We start from the raw sequence: 16,022 nt of genomic DNA, 5'->3' as shown, positions 1-16,022 counted from the left end.
GGGACCAGCATTTATTGCAGATGTGACCAGAGACATTTGGAAGATGGTGGGTGCAGATCTCGGACTACACACCCCGTACCACCCTCAAAGCAGTGGCAAAGTGGAAAGGATGAACGGTGCTCTGAAAAGTAAAATTCTTAAAGCCACTAAAGAACTGTCCCTGCCATGGCCCGAAGTATTGCCCATTGCTTTGTACTCGGTTAGAAATACCCCCAAACAGCCAACAGGACTCACCCCATATGAAGTCCTCTTTGGGGGTCCTCCCAGAATGGGATGTTACTACCCACAACAGCGTTATCAAGGAAAGCATGTGGTCTGTCAGGATTAGGCTTAATCCTTACCATAGTAAAACAGACCAAGACACATACATATTAGGGACCTATGGGGGAGTAAACAGAGAAATGGGAAAATTCAAACTAAAAGATATGGTAGACTCCCGAGAATGGAGAAAGTTGAACCCCGAGAGACTGATAAACATGTTGCAATCCCAAATACAGATGCATAAAAATATGATGGCCATGGCTGACCCGGGATTGGAAGACACTATGGCCGTAGAAACCGGATTTGGGGACCATAATGTCTGGTTAGAGTGGGCAGGGCCGCCATCAGGAATTTCAGGGCCCCCTACAGCGAAATTTTCTGGGCCCCCCTACCGTGGCACCGCCTGTTAACGGTACTCCGTCCAGCACTATATCATGCTACCCAGGGCCGCCATCAGGGGGGGTATTAGGGGTACTGATGTGAGAGGCCCGGCCAAACCTAATTGAAAGGGGGGCCCGGCAAACTGCCGCGACTTGCCTTTGGTAGAAAAAAAACAGGCCCCTGCAATGGGGCCCGTTTTTTTCACCAAAAGAATGTCATGAGCTGCGGGCCCCCCTTTCAATTAGGTTTGGCCGGGCCTCTCACATCAGTACCCCTAATACCCCCCCTGATGGCGGCCCTGGGTAGCATGGGGGCCGTCAAACACCGCCGCCCGTGCGACCGATCGCGCGCACCCGCAAACTCCCGCGCATGCGCACCGGCGACCGCCTGGAACTGCGCACCGAATTTTGAGGCAGATTTTGACCTGCCCACACTATCTTGCCGCGTTTTTTGCCCGCGGCGATTGAGGACAGCAGACAAAAAAACGCAGCGAAAAATGCATTTTCTGCCTCCTATTGATTTCGATGGGAGGTCAGAGGCAGAACCGCGGCAAGAAAGGACGTGCTGCTTTTTCTTTTTTCCGCGACTGGCTCCCATTGATTTCAGATTAAATCAATGGGAGGCGGTTTTGGAAGTTGTTTGGTGCTGATTCTGACGCAGTGTCCGAGTCAATATCAAGGCCCAAAAACTCTGTGAACTGGGCCTTATTGTTAGGGCTTATTCAGACGAACGTGTAATACATCCGTGCAACGTGCGTGATTTTCACGCGCCTCGCACGGACCTATGTTACTCTATGGGGCCGTGCAGACTGTCAGTGATTTTCACGCAGCGTGTGTCCGCTGCGTAAAACTCACGACATGTCCGATATTTGTGCATTGTTCGCGCATCACGCACCCATTGAAGTCAATGGGTGCGTGAAAATTCCGCCCAGCACTTACGCAGCCGTATAAACTATGAATGAAAACAGAAAAGCACCACGTGCTACAAACATACAAACAGAGTGTCATTATGATGGCGGCTGCGCGAAAACCACGCAGCCGCACATCATACGCTGCTGACACACGGAGCTGTTATGGACCTTTTGCATGCGCAAAACGCCACGTTTTTGCACGCGCAAAAAGCAGACGCTCGTGTAAATCCGGCCTTAGGGTAGGAACACACTAGGCATGAACACACTAGGCGGAAGCGATGTCTTCGGTCCAGACGTCGTCCTTCACCTCCAGGCTCCAGAAAATGGCGGGGATCGTAGAACTGCCGCCGCGCAAGAACTAGACTCCTCCCCCTCTCCTTACGCAGCTACGCTCTGGAGAAGGAGGAGGAGGCGGAGTCGGACGAGGAGAAGGATAAGGAGGCGGAGTCGGAGGCGGAGTTGGACAAGGAGGCGGAGGAGGACGAGGAGGACGAGGAGGACGAGGAGGGCCAGCAGGTAATTAACTGTGCGCCGCTGTCCCTGTGTGGCTGTCCTTCCCCGTCGATGTACTTGTGTTGCTCCCTCTCGGCGGCGCGCCTGGTCGTTCGCGCGTGGGCGCACCCTTGCGATCGTGCGCGCTCGTACGCGCGCAAGCGGTGGTGTTTCGCGGCGCGGCGGCGGTGATGAGAGGGGGGCCCGCAGCAGCTCACGACATTGTTTTGGTGAAAAGAACAGGCCCCATTGCAGGGGCTTGTTTTTTTCTTCCAAAAGCAAGTCGCGGCAGTTGCCGGGCCCCCCTTTCAATTAACTTTGGCCGGGCCCCCTACAGTACTACCCCTAATACCCCCCTGATGGCGGCCCTGAGAGTGGGTACAACACAGAAAGTGAATAAGTCCAACTGCTATGTGTGTGTGCAGGAGCCCGCCCACATCTAGGGATAGTACCACTTAATATTCCTGACGATGCTGAAGAATGTTTCGTAAGCCATACACCAATATAACATTAGACCACACAGTATGCGAGTCCTGGAAAAAGGTATACACCATAGTCACCACGACATCCAAACAAGCCCAGGGACTTACCATTTACAAAGGCAACTACACATGTTACACCAATACAGAAGGGAATGGCCGGTTCCCAGGGAACTTCTCGGAAGGGTACTGTTCAAAGTACAGCTCATTAAACGCATCTATCACTCAGAATCAGGTGCAGTTTTTGGGCAATATATACTGGATATGTAGGGATATGAAAATCAGAACCAGACTTGAGGGGCAATGGAAAGGAGAGTGTGCATTGGCTAAAGCAATTATGCCTTTCTACATTCTTGGCGAAGGTTCAGATGAAGAACCAATAAAAGGATCTTACCACCGCAGAAAGAGGGAAGCATCCCCAAGGGGAAGCTTCGATCCACATGTGTATATAGACACAATTGGTGTCCCGAGGGGGGTGCCAGACGAGTTCAAGGCTAGAGATCAGGTGAAGGCAGGATTTGAGTCTCTTATCCCAATTATTACTGTTAATAATAATGTAGACTGGATTAATTATATATATATATATATATATATATATATATATATTACAACCAGCAGCAGTTTGTAAATTATACCCGAGATGCTTTAAAAGGGTTGTCAGGGATCATTACCATGTATATTGTTTGCAAAAATATTATCCTTACATATATATGTATATATATCAGTATATTACACAAAGAACTGGAATGTAACAAAATGGACCATGTATCAGGAACACGCCTATGGAAGACACCGCCCCTGGAATGCAAGAGGAGTGTACAGAAGAACTCACAGCTGAGGAGCCAATGGGGCTTAAGCATGTCCCACATCTCTAGGGAGGGAACTTGTGTTTCTTTCTTTTGTTCAATAAAAAGTTTAGTTCTTACTTTCTATTTGACCGAGGGAGGATTTATACCAACTTGTCTGCCTGGTACATTTTCTCCACGCATGCCCTCAGATTCCAATTTACGGAGGTGGCTATTCGGTGTGAAATAACAGGGAAAAGGAACTCAACTATGACATTCCAGAATAGAATGGCTCTTGATATGATATTGGCTGAAAAAGGTGGGGTATGCAGAATGATGGGGACAACCTGCTGTACGTATATCCCTGACAACACCGGGCCCAAAGGGAAAGTCACAATGGCCATACATAAGTTGGAGAGCTTATCTCAGGAGTTGAAAAGGAACTCAGGTATTACCGACCCATGGGACCAGTATTTTTCATGGATGACTGGATGGCAGACAATATTAGCACAAATAGGAGTAGTGATAGTGGTCTTTTTTTTTTTTAAACAAATTTTTATTGAATTTTCATAACATTATTACAAAGTGATATGCGTAACATATCAAAAGCGGTACATGAGGAAAGAGAATGTACACTAGCAACGACATACATCATAGGAAATGACAGGATATACATTACCCTACCGCATTCATAATATCGCGTATGTGCATCAAGATACCTTTTATTACAAACAACATTAGAACAAAGTAACTAATTAAGCATCGATAACCCCCCCCCCCCACCATAGCTCAAGGACCCATCAGTTTTCAATCAGTCTACATGAAAAAAAAAAACAAATAGAAGAAAATAGAACATCAGGTCTAATAGTCATATAGAACGACCACCATAAGCGTCATATACCTCCTCTCCTTGCACCAGACCTTCACTAAGGTCCCAGGTTCCCTAGCGTCCCCGCGACCACTCTGGTCAAATACCAGGATGTATATTGAAATGGAGCCATCAACTCCGCAATCTCACTTTGTTGATAGTATTTCCAAAAAAAGACCTTCCATTTCTGAAAAAATTTGAAAGCTTTGGGCTCCGGTGTATGTTCTATATCTAATTTATCCATAAGTATAGCTTTTTTCATCTGATTTGGGCTCCTTTCTCCCTCTTCAGGCGTGACCCAATGAGAACTCCTCTTAGCACACATTTCAACGCCTCCCATTGCAGTGGTAGGGCTGTTGTGTCAGCTGTATGATTAAGAATGAAGGACTGAATAGAGTTCTTCATTGCGGTCATACAGACTGTGTCGTTTAGGAGATTGTCATTCAGCTTCCAGTTCTTAAAATGTTTCGGCTTATCTGGGATATCTAAAATCAGATACACCGGAGCATGATCCGACCAGAGTACATTCCCAATCATTGTGGTGGGTTTCCATGTGAAGAGATGGTGGCTGAGAAGGAACATGTCAATTCTACTATATGAATTGTGTAACGCTGAAAAGTAGGTGTAGTCTTTGGTTTGTGGGTGGAGCGTGCGCCAAACGTCAACTAACTGCATTGTATGTAATGTAGTTGATAAAGCTGACAAATGTGACCTAGGTACCGAGCTTTTGCCAGACGAAGAGTCAAGATATCTGTCTAACACTAGGTTAAAGTCGCCTCCAATTACCAGCAGCCCTTCTGAGAAATCCTCCAGCCTACGCAACAATGACCTGCATACCCTAGCCTGATCCTGATTAGGCAAATAAAAGTTAGCCAACGTAATCACCTTGCCATGTAGAGAAATTTTGACAAATAAGTAGCGACCCTCCGTGTCTGACGCCGTCGCTAGTACCTCGTGCAATAGGGACTTATGAATTGCAATACTAACCCCTTTGCTTTTGGACTCTATATTCGTGCTATGATACCACTTGGAGTAATATTGAGTGCTAAGACGAGGGATGTGTGATGTTTTAAAATGGAAAGCAAAAGGAAGACCCCTAGTGGCTGGCAGGGATGAATAAACAATGAGAAAGAATGTGCCGAGGCACAGAGGTCCCAATTTCCCAGCCACCATAGAAATGGTGTCAATGGTAGCAGTTAAAATATAACTTTTATTAGTGGATCAAACAGACAGACAGCAACACAAAGTTAAAATTGTATCAAAAGACGGCTCATGTGTATCGTAAAGATCAATGTGCACGCACCCAGCACATCGCTGGATGCAATGAGAGAGACCGATTCGGCAGCTGCAGACTGCCGTTCGTAGGATCAGTCCCACACAATTAGAGCAAGTGACTAAGCCGCTTTAGCCCCGTGTTATCCCCTGAGGACGTTGCTTCTGTAACGAAACATGTCGGGGGGGCTATCGCCATCTTAATAATCACTGACGGCTTAGTCACTTGCTCTAATTGTGTGGGACTGATCCTACGAACGGCAGTCTGCAGCTGCCGAATCGGTCTCTCTCATTGCATCCAGCGATGTGCTGGGTGCGTGCACATTGATCTTTACGATACACATGAGCCGTCTTTTGATACAATTTTAACTTTGTGTTGCTGTCTGTCTGTTTGATCCACTAATAAAAGTTATGTTTTAAAATGGGTCTCCTGTAAAAACAAGAGTTGGACCCTCTCTTTATGCATGTCATAAAGGATCTGTGCGCGTTTTTCAGGAGTGTTAAATCCCCTGACATTCAGAGTGCACATCTTTAGGGAGGCCATCCCCTCACACTAAAAAGGCGGGAAGGGGGGAGGAGGGGGGATAAGTTTAGGTATAGAAGAAATTAAAACAAAAATACAAAGAAAACGAACTTTGAAAATAAAGTATAGAATATGGGTGAAAACCCACTCTCTGATGACTAAATCAGAGAGGTATTACCAACCAATTAACACTGGCGAACCAGTGAATCCCTACTTGGAAGAGTGACTAGTCAGGAACCCAGCGAACGCTTAGACTATCACCCCAGCAATATTACTGAAAAAATATAGCAGGAAAGATAACATAAAATAATACAATATGAATAAGTATCAAGAGAAAAGTATAATATAGCACCAAAAGGAGATATGGAGAACACCCGTTAAGCGGTATTATCTAAGGCAGTATGGTATGACACATGAGATGGTGCGGAACCTTAAATATACATTCAGAGGCAAATATCGGAACAGTGTACCGTTAAAGTGACACATTTATGAAAAGTGCTAATGAACCTCGTCTAACTCTAACCGGAGCACAGTTGTATAAAAGCATATCACGTCAAGGTATTCGTTCTAGATTCTCTCAAAAAACATCATGAACCCTCAACCTGTGCCCCTATAAAATGAATAGAATACAAATAGGTAATCATGAGAGTTCCGCATCAAAGCCGACAAGGGCTTATAATTATGCTACCTGTGGGTGAGTATATATACTCACGACCACCATTTATTTTTCTGGAACCGGTTCCATCTGTCGTCACTCCTGACGCCGTCCACTCAGGGCTGGAGATCTGCCGCGCCGACCTTTGTGTATTCTTTGGGGAAGAAACGGAATTGAAGGCCAGTCCAATATGGAGACTCTTGGGATGTCTAACGCCTCACAAAACTCTGGAATGTCGGCTAGCTCCCGGACGAAGAAGAGAACGCCATCCCTCCTGACTTGAAGCTGGAACGGATATCCCCAAGAATATGGAATCCCATTTTCACGCAGGACATCCAGTAAAGGGCGCAAGTTCCTGCGTTTATCCAAAGTCATTTTGGAGAGATCAGATAAGAGTTGTAGTTTCGTCCCCTCCCATACAATATCGCCTTTGTCTCTGGCTTTTCGTAGTATTTCTTCCTTCAGCGTGAAGTAGTGAATGCGGCACAGGATATCTCTTGGCCTATCAGGGTCTGCGTTTCTAGGACCCAGAGTGCGGTGTGCTCTATCAATTTCCAGAGCAGATTCAGGCTCACGTCCCAGGAGAGAATTGAATAGGCTCTTCAGGGTAGGAACTATAGAGGCAGTGCTATATGTCTCTGGCAGGCCACGAACACGCAAATTATTCCGCCGGTTGCGGTTTTCATGATCTTCAGCGATATTGAACAGCATATGGATTTGCTGACTATGTTGCTCCAGTGTCGACTGATGTGCTGCTTGTGTCTGAGAAGTCGCTGTAATATCTCCATCCATGCACTGTACCTGGTCTGTAAGCTGAGAAAGATTGCATGTCAGCGCCTGAATCTCAGATTTGTACGTTGTCTCCAACCTGCTCACATAAGCTTCCATGTCTCCCTTTGTTGGAACTGCAGCAAGTTGTTGTTTTAGCTCCATGAGCATATTCCCTGAAACAGAGATCATATCTGTCGCTACCATTTGCGTGGTTAGGCCTGTGTCATTCTTCTGAGGCGACGAGGAGCTAGGAGGGGAGTTTTGGGCTGGAGATGGGGAAGCTATAGGAGAAGCGTCCTGTACTGTGCTTCCATTTCCCCTGGTCCGGCGTTCAGGGCCCGGCGGCGCCATCTTGGATTTCTCTCCCCTCACTGTGTCGGCAAAGTACCTGTGAATACCTCCGGTTAGTGCCCTCGATTGTGTTCTGGACGGTGTGCCTGTAAGTCTGGGTGTTCTCCTGCTCATCGGGGTGCCGTTTGCCTCTGCCTTCTCATGCTAAAGAGCTTGCTGGGATGAAGTCTGTAGCGGAGCTCTCAGTCCACACGTCCGCTCGGCGCTGTAGCATTGTCTTTATCTGTGCTGTTCTAGAACATACTGCCAGCTACGTGTGGCCCTTTAATGCTATTCTAGGAAATTGCTGCCCACTTTTGAGCATTTACATTGGGGAGACTACGAGAAGTGTTGTGATAAGCGGTGCCGGTAGCCCACCACACCATTTTTTTACATCATACATTCACCCAACCTAATGTCTTTGAATCAAAAGTAGTGCATATGACCTTTTTATCATGCTGCGAAATTAATTCAGACCCCAGACTTAGACCCCAAAAGGAATACAGACCCCTGACTCAGACCCCAGAACAAATATAGACCCCCAGACCAGACTGTAACATTATCTGTGCTGCTCTAGAACGTGCCCTTCAGTGCTATTCTAATATTTACCTGCCTTCTTTTAAGTAGTGACATCAAGGAGTTTGCTAGAAGTTGTGTGATAAGCGGTACAGGCATCACGCTATGCAAAAGTTTTAACATATGCCCCGCCCATGTTATAAATGCCACGCCCCGATCTAAAGCCTAAGTAGTGCATATTACTTTTTCATCACACCCCAAAATTAATTCAGACCCCAGATTTAAAGTGTATTCAGACTCTAGACCAGACCCGCAGTTACTTACCACTCCTTTCTCGCATGACAATCGCTCCACTCCCAAACATAACGTACTGACACTAAGGCTGGGTTCACACACACTATTTACGGACGTAATTCGGGCGTTTTAGCCCCGAATTACGTCCGAAAATGCGGCTCAATAGCGTCGGCAATCATCTGCCCATTCATTTGAATGGGTCTTACGATGTTCTGTGCCGACGGTCATTTTTTTACGCTCCGCTGTCAAAAGGCGGGGCGTAAAAAAGACGGCCGCGTCAAAGAAGTACCTGTCACTTCTTCAGACGTAAATGGAGCTGTTTTCCATTGACTCCATGAAAAAAAACAGCTCCATTTACGTCCGTAATGGACGCAGTGAAAAGCGCCTCAACATGCCATTACGGCTGAAATTACGGAGCTGTTTTCTCCTGAAAACAGCCCCGTAATTTCAGCCGTAACGGACGCTGCCATGTGAACATACCCTAAGGCCAATGGAAGAAGTAGCATTTTGTAACATTTTTCCAGGCAACCTCTCAGAGGAAAATGCACTATTAATCGTGAAAAATCTTATTTCAAATTAATAAAAGCGTACCTATTGTCTATGTAAATACGTGAAACATTAAAATATATGTTATTATGGGGAAGTGGCATCTTCCCAAGCTTCCAGCAGCCTACACTTCCACTTTTCCTGCCTGAAGGAACTCTGTATATGTTCAGAAACCTCATTAGTCACAAAAAAAAATCAATCTAGTTTAGGACAGTAAATGGAAGAATACGAGAAAGGAGAGGAGGGGGATTCTGCTGCAGTCTCTCCCTCAGTCTTCAGTCAGACTTCACCTACACCAGAAGTGTAACTTGAAACTCCAGGGCTCCAGTGCAAAATCCATAACCGGCCACTCCTACTACCATGTGTCATTTATAACACTGGTATTTTCTTATATGGCAGAGGGGCCTTTGAGCCCCCTCAGGCACCAGTGCCTGGGTACGACTGCTACCTCTTTACCCACTAGAGACAGATGCCTCACTCTGTGGTTGTCACATTCTTTTTAGCACAAGGTCTCAGGATTAAAACCCAGAAACACCTGTGTCCCAATCAGCATCTCTGCTTTTTGAGCTACTGGTGTTGCTGGACAGCTCTAAAGCTGAATCTATTGTCTAGGTTCTCTTGATTCCTGGCTCATTTGGTCTCGCCCTTTTAGCTTTGTATATAAGCTTGGCCCTTGCATTTACTCTTTGTCAGACTATAGAGCCTCCTGCCTGTAGTCTAGTTCACTGCTGCTTTACTCTACAAACTGCTGTCGTTTATCTGTGTACCGAACTTGGATTGTTTCCTGACCACGTCCCTTTCTTACAATGCAAACAGTGGTCACTTATATGTGAACCGAATTTGGATTGTTTCCTGACCACGTCTCTGCCTTACGCTAGAAATTCCTGCCGCTTATCTGTGTACGGAACCTGGACTGCTATTTTACTACTCTTACTATCACCCTCCGTTCAGATTCTTTCATCCACTAGACTCCAAATCTTCAGAACTTGACACAAGAGTTCATGATGTGTTTTGAAGCCCCCCAACAACATGTCACTCTCATACCTCCCAACCATCCCTGGTTCAGCAGGACAGGCCCGGATTCCAGGCTGTCTTCCGCTGTCCCGGGCAGCCGGTGGTATGACCCGGTGTCATCTGTATGTGCGTCCTCAGGATGGGGAAGCTAAGGGGGCAATATACTGTATGGTGGCAGCTATGGGGTATTATGCTGTATGGGGCAGCTATGGGGCATTTTACTGTATGGGGGTATTTGTGTGGGCATTATACTGTATGGGGCAACTATTGGGACATTATACTGTGTTGGGGCAGCTAATTGTCATTATACTGTGTGGGAGGCACTATAGGGTATTATACTGTGTGGGAGGCAGCTAAAGGGGCATTATACTGTGTGGGGGGTTCTCTGGGGAATTATACTGTGGGGAGGCACTATGGGAGCATGATACTGTGTGGTCTGAATCGGGTGTGTTTGGGGGGTTAGAGGTGAGCCTTAAAAGGAAAAAGTTACGTGGGCCGCATCGGTCGTCCCTCTTTGCGATACTGCAATGTTGGGCGGTATGGTCACTCTCACTGAGAAGATGACAGATGTCCCCTACACCAGAGTATGGATTTCTGTCTCTTTCATTTTTTTATAGCACCAGGGAAGGGGAAGGAGGAGGCGGCAGCAGAAGTTTTGTTTTCCGGCCAGACTTCTGTTTTAATAAATAATGCATTGACTATAAGACATTTGCCTATTCATGAAATATCTGACCCCGGGTTACCTTTGGGATTATGGGTGATAGGACTGATGGGCTATTATTTCTTTAATGTATAATCCATATAATATTCTACTAAGTAAGGCGATAGGAATGTACCACATGCTGAAATGTGTCATTAATGGCAAATGTATCACAATCACAGAGGGCTGGGATTTCACTTGCATCCACCATGTTGGCAGCGATTCATAGGCCGAGCGGCACAGTTGTTTCCGATGCTGGAAAAGAAAACAAAGGATAGAATTATCCCGATGCAAATTTGTCCCGGTGCATAAATCACTACGGAGCAGTAAAGATGACATCACACTCCGACACACCCAAAGTATTAGTCTATTCTGCTGTTCCATAGTTTACCTGTTCCTGGGAAAGCTGGGTGATGACCAGCCTTACAGCTCCCACAAGGCTTGTCACACAGCTTTCCCAGAGTACTGAATGGCAAGTCTGCCTAGTCAGGAAATTGGAGATTCTTCACTGCTATGCAGAGTTGATATTCAGAGCTCTTGGAAACTGAAATATGAGAGCTGTTATGGCCACCATATTCGTTGTCAACCAGCTTTCCCAGAGACAGGTATAAAGGTAAGGCCACAAGGAGCGGCCCTGACACGGTCACAATGCGACCAACAACCGCGCCGACACCATGTTGGTCGTAGCTGTCAAATACCCTGTTAATGGAAACGCGTTAATGCGGGTAAAACGTCCCTTTATCTGAAAAATCCTGCGGCCATTAATTAATACACTCTTTATGGCCGCACAAGTTTGCAGGTAAAGGGCTATTTTATATTCAATAACGAGTGGCCATTAACAGGGTATTTGACAGCCGCGCCGAACATTGTGCCGGCGTGGTTGTTGGCCTCGTCACGACTGTGCCGGGGCCGCTCCGTGTGGCCTTACCCTGACTAAGGAAAAGATGGAGTTTAACAACTGGATAAGAAAGACTTTCCTTCTTCCCACTACCCTAGACCACCCGGAAAGCAAACACTAAGGCCTCATCCACACGAACGTGTTTTTGTGTCCGCAATTCATCCGCAAAAATAAAAAAGTTCTCTAGGCTTGTATATATATAAAACCGCTTATATAGCAACGTCCTTATATGCTTTCTGTTAATATAAAAGGGCTGCAGTTGGCAAGTCAAATTCCCGGTGTCTTCTCAGTAGCCTGTCAGCAGACACATTATCTTTTATAAATACTTGTCTATCCTTCCAGACTGTCTATGAGTGTCCTGAAATAGAAGAGATCCCCTGGATAGCCAAGCAGGCAAATCTCCCATAACATTTGTATTATATTCTAAGACTGCTTGGAGGGAGGCACTCTGCTGGCAATGTCTGTAAAGGGGCACTCTGCTAGTGGTGTTGTTTATTAGGGACATTCTACTGGCACTGTTTATGTGGGACACTGTTGGCAGTATTGTTTATTGGGGTCCCTCGTCTGAGACACTGTGTTGTCACTGTTTATAGAGGGCACTCTGTTGGCAGTCAAACGACGACGCGTAAATGACAGGTTGTCGGCACAGTACGTCGGCAAACCCATTCAAATGAATGGGCAGATGTTTGCCGACGTATTGTAGCCCTATTTTCAGACGTAAAACGAGGCATAATATGCCTCGTTTACGTCTGAAAATAGGTCGTGTGAACCCAGCCTTAGAAAAACTATAATTTTTGACGGAGTTATGACCTATTTTAGATTTATGCTAAAGACTTTCTTAATGGACAACTGGGCATGTTTTACTTTTTGACCAAGTGGGCGTTGTGGAGAGAAGTTTATGACGCTAACCAATCAGTGACCAATCAGCGTCATACACTTCTCTCCATTCATTTACACAGCACATAGTAATCTTACTAGATCACTATGTGCAGCCACTTACACACACACTAACGTTACTGAAGTGTCCTGACAATGAATAGGCATCACCTCCAGCCAGGACGTGATGTATATTCAGAATCCTGACACTTCGGAAACGTTTGTGTGAGATTTACAGCAAGGCAAGCGTAATCTCTCGAGTGCTTCAGCTGCTTCGTTCTAGCGATTGGTGGGGGTCTCCGTGCTTGGACCCCCACCAATCTAAACTTCTGACATGTCTATATGACATGTCAGAAGTATGTCGAACGTTTAGCTACACTTTAACTACGCCCTGCCCCTGATGATGCTCATATTCCAGCCTGAAATCGGTGTAATGTTTTATTATGATCCGTGTTTCAGAGACTAGTAATATTACACAGACAAAGATGGATGAAGCTTCTTCTTGTTAGTTGTTGTCTTGATCCCCAATTATGACATCAGTGCTGTATACTGCTCCCCGTGATGTGTGTACAATTCTGACATCACTGCTGTATACTGCTCCCCGTGATGTGTGTACAAATGTGACATCACCGCATTGTGACATCACTGCTGTATGCTGCTCCCCGTGATGTGTGTACAATTGTGATGTCACGGAATCTGTAGGAAAATTACACGGTGTTACAGTGGGCGGCTTAGTCTGGATATACACACGAAGAGATATACTCCAGGGCAAAATGCTGTTTCGACTTCTTCTAATTGTGAATGTGCTATTAGCGTCTGTGGAAGGCGCTCCTATCGATATCCGCAGATATGACTCAGGTGCGAGGAATAGGATAAGCACAGGTAAGAGCATCACCAGATATACACTGAATATAGGGTTAAGGCTAGATTTACACGAGCGTGTCTGTTTTGCACGCATAAAAAATGTAGTGTTTTTCTTTCGTTGCAGTTCCGTTTGACATCCGTTTTTTTTCTCATAATTTGTCTTGCACCTGTTGTGTGAATTACGGACAGCGCACGTATGTCGCCCGCGTGCTGTCCGTTTTTTTTCACGCACACATTGTCTTCAATGGGCTGCGTGGTGCGCAAATACGCACCAAAATAGGACATGCAGTGAGTTTCATTCAACGGAAGCACACGCTGTGCGAAAAACAACAGCATGTGTGAATAGCCACATTCATTTTCATATACGCTTGTCTGAATAAGGCCTAATACTAGTAGGAACAGGTAAATAATCTGAGAGGACTGATCCAGTGTTCAGTCCAATAACCTATAGATTACACATGGAAGTCTAAGGCTGGATTCATACATATTTTCTGTTTCAATATGTCTCCCTTTCTAGTGGGAGCTCATATGTTGCCTGTTGTATAAATTTTATTTTTTCTTTATGATGACCTGTATATGTTCTTCACAACATTTATTTTATTTACCTTTCTTTTATTATCCATATTATTTTGAATCCCATTTTCTCAAAATGTTAAAACTTATAGGAATTAACGATTGGATTCATACATATTTTCAAAGCACAGCGTGCTCTAGTTTTGTTTGTTTTTTTCTGGTGTTTTATCCCATAGACTTCTTTCTAGGACTTCAAAAACACCAGAAAAAACGTACAAATGTCACAAAATAAAAAATTACCACTAAAAATGCATTTAAAATCGCCACTAAAAAGGCTTGAAACAACGGGTTATTTTTACACGAGTTTTAAAAAGCTGAATAAGAAGTGTGTGTGAATCCCGCCTAATACTGTCCTGTCCATGCCGGATACACTCACTAATAGATATAGCAGGAGAGCATTGGCGCGGTGTACAGAAGAGATATAGGGAATAGATGGAGTTTCTCATTTTCTCAGTAGAGTTGTTCTTTAATGTCTCTTTTTACTTTCTAGACATCAGAGGAGATCTGCTATATGGTCCCTGCTCAAAAACATGCGGTAAGTAACACAAAACTGAGATCTGACTTATCTTATCATCATTTCCTGGTCTGGGGGCTTAATATATACTCAGCGGTTGCTTGGTGGTCTCCTTCTTGTATTTTGCTGGGTTTTCACGTGTTATTCTATGTACTACGACCGGATGTGCGGTGTAGTCATCATACTGGGCTTATTGTAGTGTGTGAACGAGGTCTAATAGGGTCCAAGTCCTTTCATGAGGGTCAGACCCGCTTCATTACAGATAACAGGTTATCACTGTTATGTCACATTTGTAAAGTGACCGCGGATTATTAATAAGTCACATGATAAATAGAACGGGCGATTTTTCATGTGAGTTGTCGGTAATTTCGGCGTGTGACCCCCCATTATGTTTTCCCTTTTCCAGGTTCTTATAACCCGGCCGAATGTGATTCCTGCCCCGCAAGAAATAATAGCGATGACTTGTGGCGGTGATGATCATACATGGGATTATATTCATTCCTGGGGGGGTCATTTATGATCATTGTAGAATTTTCCGCACGTGATTGGATTTTCTATCTTTCTATTGTCACAGTCACATGATCAGAGGAAATGATCCTATGGGAATAAATCAATGAGGCGCCGTATACAATGTATATGTTAGTAGAGCGACATTTCTGAGATCTCTTATGGATACGTCTCTTCCACTAGAAGACTACAGGGAATTACACTGATAGATTGGGAGACGTTTCCGTGTTTTCACACAACTAATTGATGTTTCCTTTTGCCAGGCATTGGTATTCGGGTGGTCTATGTCACCAAAGGCTGCCCCCACCAAAAAGACAAATGTTTCTTCCGCATGGAGCAGTGCCAAGGACCTCAGGATTGTGGAGGTAAGTGACATAGTTACATAGCGAGTAAGATTGAAAAAACATAAATCCATCCATCTAGTTCAGCCAAATATCCTGCAAGGTTCTTATTAAAAACAACCCCTATGAGGCTGGAGACAATTTTCCTTCCCCCTCCAAATATGATGATCAGGATATAAATTCAAGGATTAATGCCCCATCCCCAGCGATCCAGTACAGATCCCTTATAATATTAGATTTTTCAGGAAAAGCATCGAGGCCACTTCTAGAATCTTTCAATGAATTAACATCCTGTGGCGGGGAATTCCATAGTCTCACTGCTTTTACAGTAAAGAATCCGCGTATATGATGATAGTGAGACCTTCCTTCCTCTAGACGTAGTGGATGCCCCTTATTTACAGGCCTGGATATAAAAAGACAATGAGAGATCTCTGTACTGTCCATTAATATATATTATACATAGTTATTAGGTCACCCCTAAACTGTTTATCTTTCCAAACAGCTCTGCTATGTCTTTCTTATATACTAGTGCCCAAAACTCAATAGAAAGGGCAATTTATTATTTGACCTTTACCAGTTTTCTAGCGTGGACATATCGCAAATGGTTTAAAAATCGCAACTTGCACACAAAAAATATGACTTTTAAGACATT

This window comes from Rhinoderma darwinii, chromosome 10, assembly GCF_050947455.1.
Source record: "Rhinoderma darwinii isolate aRhiDar2 chromosome 10, aRhiDar2.hap1, whole genome shotgun sequence".
NCBI lineage: Eukaryota > Metazoa > Chordata > Amphibia > Anura > Rhinodermatidae > Rhinoderma > Rhinoderma darwinii.
Note: the sequence above shows the minus strand (reverse complement) of the source record.